An 8,397-nucleotide genomic window follows, 5' to 3' on the forward strand; every position below is an offset into this window, starting at 1 on the left:
GTACACCTCGAACAACCTCAGCAGCCTCAGTAGGGGCATTAGGCACCAGGATGCCCACCGTCTGTTCCCATCAACCACTAACCTGACCGCACAAAATGGTCCATTACACAGAACCATCCAAAAAATCATTGATGGAAATCGATTCAAAGGACAGGAACTTCATGCCGTTCTTCGCTTATCTTTCAATAGCAATCTCCAGTTCTGTTATAAATGATGCTAGCAGCACACAAGCTAACCACTCAAGTACAGTTGTTTCGAGTTCTTAATCATTACAAGCGAAGTCATTCATAATCCTAATTCTTCATCTCCCGTTCTTCATCTCCATCTCCCGTTCTTCATCTCAATAGTTTACTCAAACACATTGTAAACTACACGATATCTCGTTCTAAGTTGCGTCCACCTTCTCCATACACTAAAACGATTACATGGCCATTATCCTAGATTCAGTCCCCAAGTCAGAGGCACAGGTTTACCAAAAATCCAGACTGCTCCCAAGCCACAGCTTGCTTCAGTGGTGTAACCAGGGTCCACTCGACCACGCAACCCCAACATGCCCCCCAAGCGGTTCCCGGTCCCATTCTAACCCATTGCCGCCGCTCCAAGCTCTCTGGTTTCTCCAACCAAGGTCTGCATAGAAACAGCAGGTGTTCCCAAGACCCTAGATTTCTAGGATTCACTCTCGACACAATCCATCTCACACATTAATCTGGATTGAAAGCCCATGCAATCAGCATTCGATCACCAATTCCTCCTCGCTTTGGCTCAACCTTCGCCAACAGGACCGGTTCAACTTTTCACAAACAACCACGACACCCCAAGAAACCAATCGTACACCGCCGCCACATATTCTGCAGGTTTTTGGGGGTTCTACAAAGAAGACTAATTGCAGGAAAATGCTCCCCGAAACGCCGCATACCGCATAGCCAGCCAACAGCATAGCCCTCTCTCGGGTTACAGGTTTGCTTCAAAGAACTCAGCCACCGTCACAACAAGCCCAACATGACCTCCCCGTCATTCAATCTCGTCACCACTTCTCATTTCACCAACACGCCCACAGTGGCAACAAAACGCACTCCACTGAAGTCCATCTTAGCGGAAGCACTGGCTTCCAAACGCATTCCCGGATAACCCAACTTCTTAGAGGCACTCAACGTCAAGAGACAAGACCCCGGTAGCCTTTCTCTTACAGCAGACTCTCCGTCCGGTCTGCATCCACACCATCTGCGCCAGTTACAGCATCCCTCACTTGACTTGAACCTTAGCCGTCACGTCCACGCTCGCTCTCTTCAGTTTCATTTCACTGCATCTCATGCCCGCAATTGAGTCATTTAATGTGATTGAAGCCCATTGGAATTTAAGATTATTCCCCTCAACTGAAGGATATGGTTCTATATTCTTTCTACCAAAGCGATCTGAAGTCCAGTCAATTGGGGCAGCTTACTTTCATCTTTTCTTCAAAGTCTAGTCATCTCTGAACCCTCTAAGACCCTCGTGAACTAGGGAAATCCAGCGCACAACCATGCGAGATCGTCTGAGACCGGTCTAGCAGCTACTCAATTCTGGTTTTGGGGGTCCGTCGTGCCCGGGTGCTACAGCGGATTTCCCTATCGTAGCTTCCCCACAACGCTTTCTAATGTCTATTCAGCTACTGCAAGCTTCATACATCTTCTGCTTGTTACTCAATAACTCATTTAATCATACCTGTTGATTGTGGTCCTTGCTAGTGAAAATGCAAATAAACACAACCCGTAATTACTACAGTGGTATGAAATGATTTAATTACAATAAACAGATCAAAACAATGCTGGAAAAAACTACAACATGATGCCGATTTGTTACAATATATAAATTCATGCTTTGTCGGGGCTGTCAGCAAGACAGCAGGTCAACAACTTTTCAAATGTTTGGATGAGTTTGGATCGATCGGGGCTATGCTATGCTAACTTGTTTACAGTAAAGTACAACGATAGCTGGAATCAAGTAACAGACACATATTTTTCTGAACTCACCAGGTAGATCAACTTCCTCGCCTTATTTTCTCCGAGAAATGTCCAGTTTTGTCTATTTTTAATATAAATATGAAGTAGTATCACAGAGCTCTTGGTGCCCACAGACGGCAACAACAACAGTGGAAGTCAGAAACACATGGTTGCTTGCTGCTGAGAAGCGCAGATGTGTAGATAAATCAATGTTTTAATCCCATAAATTAAATAAACAGTTAATTTAATAAAAGCAGTCAACTCTGAGCTGGTAAACGCCGCAGTTGTCAGAGCATAATCCAGTCCGACTGCAGGTGTCCTGGCTGATTTGGTGACACCCCATGGTTACTGGTAGTAATGGCCGAGTATTTTAATAATACAAGTTCCAGCAGCTAGTCTGTCAGAAATCAAACCGAATAGGGACTGGTCTACTGGTGTTTACAGCCCAACCAAACAAACTGCAGCTGAGAGGATTTATCACAGCATGCTGTTTTAATAAATAAGGCTAAAGAAGCAATGTCCACCATAGTTATACTGAACAATCCAATGTTGTCTTCTACAGAGAAAACTACTACTTAAATAAAAGTGGTTTCATCTTGTTTTTTTATTCTTTTTGAGGTACAGATACTAGTGGAACACAGTCGAGCAAGTAACTCACAGTGGAGGCTTATGCCAGAATCATTTAAACCATTGTGGTCTTTTATCCGTCAAAGTATTAGGTTTTTATTGGCACAAGCTGGGAACCAGTGGTCTGTTGCATAACACAGAACACAGATGTTCATTTTTTGCTTCCAGGCCACTTTGGTAACAATTGGAGCTGCAGCTGGCATGCAGATTCATATGCCACATCTAAAATATACTAGATGAGAGAGGACAAGTGTGTGAAAGTGTCAGTGCCGTTATTTAGGAAAGCATAAATAATGGAATGAAAATGCATATTTCTTCTACCCCAGCTCCACTGGCCAGTGTTGGGGGATACATGCAGTCTCTCCCGGGCCAGGCCTAGCAGTTTGTGAGCAGTAGGCTAAGCAGACTGGTTTTAGTGGGACAAAGAGGTGGACTGGTTATATTTGGACCCAGAGGCTGAGAGGATTGGCCATAATATAAACAGAATGACATTTAGACAGGTGAGTACAATGACTGTATTCCCTGTGTACCACAGTGCAGTGTGCATCTGTCACAATGTGTGAAAACTGCGCCGCTCTCTCTGCTTTGATATGTGTGTTTGTGGCTGGAGCCACTGTGGACTTTATATTTTTCATACACCTCTGTTTTATTTGCATTGCTTATGTTTTATTTCATTTCTGTAACCTAATATTGCTTGTTGCACCTGCCACAGTATCCATAGCTCTTTTTATTTATTGTTGGTGATTTGTTTGGTGATTTTCTGGTTAACTGTAGTGATGCTGTACAGAAGAAGGCTGTTGTATACTTATAACTCAGTTCTATGCACAGGCTGCAAAATCGGTCTATGCAGATTGTTTGGACATCATGGCTCGGTGGCGCCATGTTGTTCTACTAGTGTTGTTGGATTGACATTTAATGTGATTGAAGCCCATTGGAATTTAAGATTATTCCCCTCAACTGAAGGATATGGTTCTATATAGTTAATTTAGAAAACATTGTTCTTCAGTTTCTGTTTGTTCAATGTCTCCCAGTTAAAGGTTGGGTGGTGGAGGGTTCAGACAGTTTGTTTGGCTAAAAATAAAAAAATAAAAGAGAGAGAGAGATGAAAAGTGTAGGATGTATTATTATATTATCAAGTTGATGCTTTAAAGGCAAAACAATTCCATTGCCAGTGTATATGAGGTTAGAAAATACAACATGTGATTTAACATGGCTTCCTTTATAAACCACACCCACATTGGGCCCTCTATCTGAATACAGATATAAAGACAGATCATTTTGTTGGTTAAACAGATACAGATAATGATGTCTCTGTACACATCTACTGCATCCACCAATCCACAACCAGCTGTTTGTTTCAAGAACATTGCTGTTAATACCAATTAACCCTTTTCCTTTACGAATGTCCACATTGAGTGTCACCTCCAGAGGGCATAAAGTGGCAGATTGGAATAGTTAAATGAAGGGAAACTGAATTGGACAGACGAAGGATACACAATGGACTGCAGCAGTTGGAGGCAGAATCCACCACATCTTGAACTGAATCCCACTCATATCAAACAGGGGCCAAAAATACCATACAGCACTAAATATGAAAATGACCTGATGTCCGTGTTCGCTCTGAGAACTGGCAGAGTGTCTGTGTGTATTCCCCTCGGGTCATCCTCCATACAGAGCTGCAATTCTGCACCTTGCCGTCGCAGCACAACAGCTACTTTCTTTTCCTTATGCTGGTCTCCAAGTGGCTCAGCTCCTCGTAGGACTGGTAGAAGACCTCCAGCTCGTGGCAGCCCCAGCCCCTCCAGACACATAGGCACCACTCCATGTTTTCCTTATGAAAGGCACATACAACTGTGTCCTTTGCCACTAGTGCTGCCTCCTTCAGGATCCTAAGAGAAAGAGAGAGGACAGAAAGGGAGTGAGGAATGCAATAAAGAGATCAACCTGCGAGGGAAAAAGAGGGATGCAATGTGAGGACAGAGCTAAAGTTGGTGGCACACAAGGTAGTGGGCAGTTCTAGGAAGCAGGTCCTGAGAATGCTACTGAGGAAACTGAACGTACTGTTAGCACAGAAGTTAGTATTTGTCATAGTGCTGGTAAAGAACTAAACTCCTGCACTTCTCTGATCATACAACGTCTACTCTAAAGTCCTTTCTCCTGGAAAGGAAAAATGTAAAATGAATCAAACACTGTTAAAGAACAGGAAAAAGCAATCTAATTTGATTCAGTTTATAAAGGCTGAGACAAAGCATTTTGGGAGGGCTTCTGGTGAACCTGTATCCTAAGCCCAACCACCCATGTGTGATGCAGAACAACCCTGAATTAACTTCTTCCATTGTTGTTTCATCTTTATGGGGTCATCATTATTCTCTCTTTAGTTCATGTTCTGTGATATACAGCCTCATGGTCACAAGAACAGGTGAGGTTGTGCTCTGCAAAGTGACCAGAGCTGAAAGAGACCCACACATGAGCTAATAGACACATTAAACGATAACTCAGGGTTTTATACATTTGTAATGGCGTGAAAGTGTCCACTCAGAGTGGGCAGGCAGCTTTATGCTCCTGATCATTACAGCTAAAGAACAACAGAACAGAAGCTATGTAATATAAATCAAGCCCTACAGGTCTGACAACCCCTTTTATTGCCTGCTGATAAAAGGCCAGGCCTCTTTTGTGGAAGCTCACACACAAGTCCTTTCTGCAAAGGACCAGCTGCTGCCTTTTTTACAGAAATAATTACAGACTCAGCAAGCCCCATAAGTGCATGATGAAGGATCTTGCGAAGATTTACTGAAGCTACGTCAGTAAATTAATATATAGCTCTTTGGCTTTTCCTCCCACAGTGATGAATGGTTTCAAGCATAGCTGGAAAAGCCACAGGGGGCAGGGCTTAACTGACAAAGCTCCCCAAGCTTCGAGCTAAATCTCATGCCATTTTCCTGCCTCAACCACCAACTGCATGTACTTACTCAATTCAGCTGCTGCTTCTACTTTTTAAGTATGTACTTGTACATACATGTATTTGGTGGTTTGTGTATAGTGTGGACTATAAACTTGTTTTGTGAAAAGAAGCTTCTTTGACATATTTTTCCAGATTTAAATAAAATGCTGCATACTTACATTTAAAGGTCCCGTATTATGCTCATTTTCACGTTTATACTTTTATTTTGGGTGTCTACTAGAAACTGTTTAAGTACATTTAATGCTAAAAAAACATTATTTTACTCATACAGTCCACTGCTTCAGCACGTCTATTCAATGGCAGCAGTGTGACGAGGCGCTGAGAGTTTTTTCCATGCTGGGCGCTGAGCGTTTCTTTACGGTCGCCGAGAGTTGAAAAATGTTCAACTTTGGGAAAAACGCTGCACTCGTCACTTTTTACTCAGCTGTCCAATCACAGTAAATGTAAATGCTCCGTATTTGTATAGCGCCTTTACACTACATCTGCATTCACCATTCACACACATAGTGCTCAAACAGAAACTAAAATTAACACACATTCATACACAATTCGGGGTTCAGTATCTTGCCCAAGGACACCTTTGGCATGCAGCCTGGGGGAGCCGGGATTGAACCGCCGACCTTCTGATTAACAGCCAACCCCATTCTACCTCCTGAGCCACAGCCGCCCGCCATAGAGATACATGGTATTTGTCCCGCCCCTCCATAGAGGGAAGCAACGGTTACTAACCTGGAACCGAGCTTCGTCCTCTTGGACTAAACGGTGGTACTCGCCGAGATGTTTCCTTGCCCACAAAATCATGAACCCACATAAGGCCAGTCCATCCTCTCTCTCTACCTGCTTCAGCCTTCTCTTTATACAGAGCAAGAGCCAGAACAAGTAGTCTACTCTACTCTGTGTTGACATTATTACATTCAGTAAACTTAGCTAGAACTACTTGCAACAAATGTATCATAGCAACCAAAGCAGTGGGAAAAAAACGCTGCGCCTCAAAAACGCCCACTAGCGCTCCCTGCTGGGTGTTTTCAGAACAGCAGCTGGCGTTTTCAGCTGGCAAAAAACGCTTTGGTGGCCACGGCCTTTAAAAACAAAACACCCTGTGGAGACTCCTGATCATAAAACAACAATTAACACGGTTAAACCAAACAATAAAAGAAACCATTTAACTATCAGAGGTGGAAAGTAACGAATTACAATTACTCACGTTACTGTAATTGAGTAGGCTTTTTTGTGTACTTGTACTTTTTAAAGTAGTTTTCTGTAATTTTAGTTTTACTTAAGTATGTTTTGCTAAAAGTATTGTACTTCGCTACATTTTCAATCACATCCATTACCGAGTAAAAAAAAGTGCAAGGAAAAACTCGCAACCACTTTGTGTGCAACAGTGTAAGAGAAGAATCCGAATCAGAAGGAGCTTAATTGCTAAGTAGTGTTTTACACATACAAGGAATTTGCTTTGGTGATAAGGTGCTACACGCAGACAGACATACAGCTGACATACATGATGTAGAAATATATAAATATGTAATAAACAAATGCAAGTTATATATGAATAACAGAAGAATAGAGAAAAAAAATATAATATAATACAATATAAAAAAATAAAAATGGAACAACAACAATTTACAATTAACAACAAATTAACAGGTTTGTTCATGATATGACATGAAGTGATATTAACATGCGCAGAGACGACTGTAAATGTATTATTTGAAGGGGGGGAGGGGGGGTGTCAGTGGGGCCTGGGCCTTGTTGATGAAGCTGCAGACGGTTAGAAGCTTTTTTTTGTGGTGAGAGGTTTTGGTTCTGATGGACCACAGCCTCCTGCCAGAGGGGAGAGTCTGAAGCAGTTTGTGTCCGGGATGGCAGGGGTCAGCTGCAATCTTTCCTGTTCGCCTAAGAGTCATGGAGGCGTACAGGTACTGAAGTGATGGAAGATAGGCTGCAATCACCTTCTCTGCAGAGCGAATGATGCGCTGCAGTCTGCCCTTGTCCCTGGCAGTGGTAGCAGCGTACCAGATGGTGATGGAGGAGGTGAGGATGGACTCAATGATGGCGGTGTAGAAGTGCACCATCATTGTCTTTGGCAGGCTGAACTTCTTCAGCTGTCGCAGGAAGTACATCCTCTGCTGGGCCTTCTTGGTGAGGGAGGTGATGTTCAGCTCCCACTTGAGGTCCTGGGAGGTGAATGTAAATGTAAATGAGGTGAGAGTCCACAGTGGCGACGGGGGAGTCACTTAGGATGATGAGGGAGGGTGGGGCTGGGCTCTTTCTAAAGTCCATGACCATCACCACTGTCTTCAGAGCGTTGAGCTCCAGACTGTTCTGGCTGCACCAGGTCCCACCTGTAGGCAGACTCATCCCCACCTGGGATTGAGCCCAATGAGGGTGGTGTCGTCCGCAAACTTCAGGAGATTGACAGACTGGTGACTGGAGGTGCAGCTGTTGGTGTACAGGGAGAAGAGAAGGGGGGAAAGAACACAGCCTTGAGGGGATCAGGTGCTCATGGTCCTGGAGTCAGAGACGTGTTTTCCCAGCTTCACGTGCTGCTTCCTGTCCGTCAGGAAGTCTGGGATCCACCTGCAGGTGGATCCTGCAGGAGTCAAGCACACTCAGCTGGGAGAGCTTGTCCTGCAGCAGGGCCGGGATGATGGTGTTAAAAGCAGAGCTGAAATCCACAAACAGGATCCTGGCGTAGGTTCCTGGGGAGTCCAGGTGCTGGAGGATGTAGTGAAGGGCCATGTTTACTGCATCATCTACAGACCTGTTGGCTCTGTAGGCGAACTGCAGGGGGTCCAGGGGAGGGTCAGTGATGGATTTTAGGTGGGA

General features: G+C 43.9%; 1 long non-coding RNA gene across 1 annotated transcript; it reads right to left on the minus strand.

Annotated features, from left to right (window-relative positions):
* Window positions 1-2,565: 2,565 nt before the first annotated feature.
* Window positions 2,566-6,423, minus strand: LOC123985712. The gene is made up of 2 exons (XR_006828728.1): window positions 6,298-6,423; window positions 2,566-4,495 (listed from the first exon to the last, which is right to left on the minus strand). It is a non-coding gene; the product is annotated as an uncharacterized LOC123985712 (long non-coding RNA).
* Between the last annotated feature and the right edge of the window lie 1,974 nt (window positions 6,424-8,397).

The sequence above is a fragment of the Micropterus dolomieu genome, linkage group LG17, assembly GCF_021292245.1.
Source record: "Micropterus dolomieu isolate WLL.071019.BEF.003 ecotype Adirondacks linkage group LG17, ASM2129224v1, whole genome shotgun sequence".
Lineage (NCBI taxonomy): Eukaryota > Metazoa > Chordata > Actinopteri > Centrarchiformes > Centrarchidae > Micropterus > Micropterus dolomieu.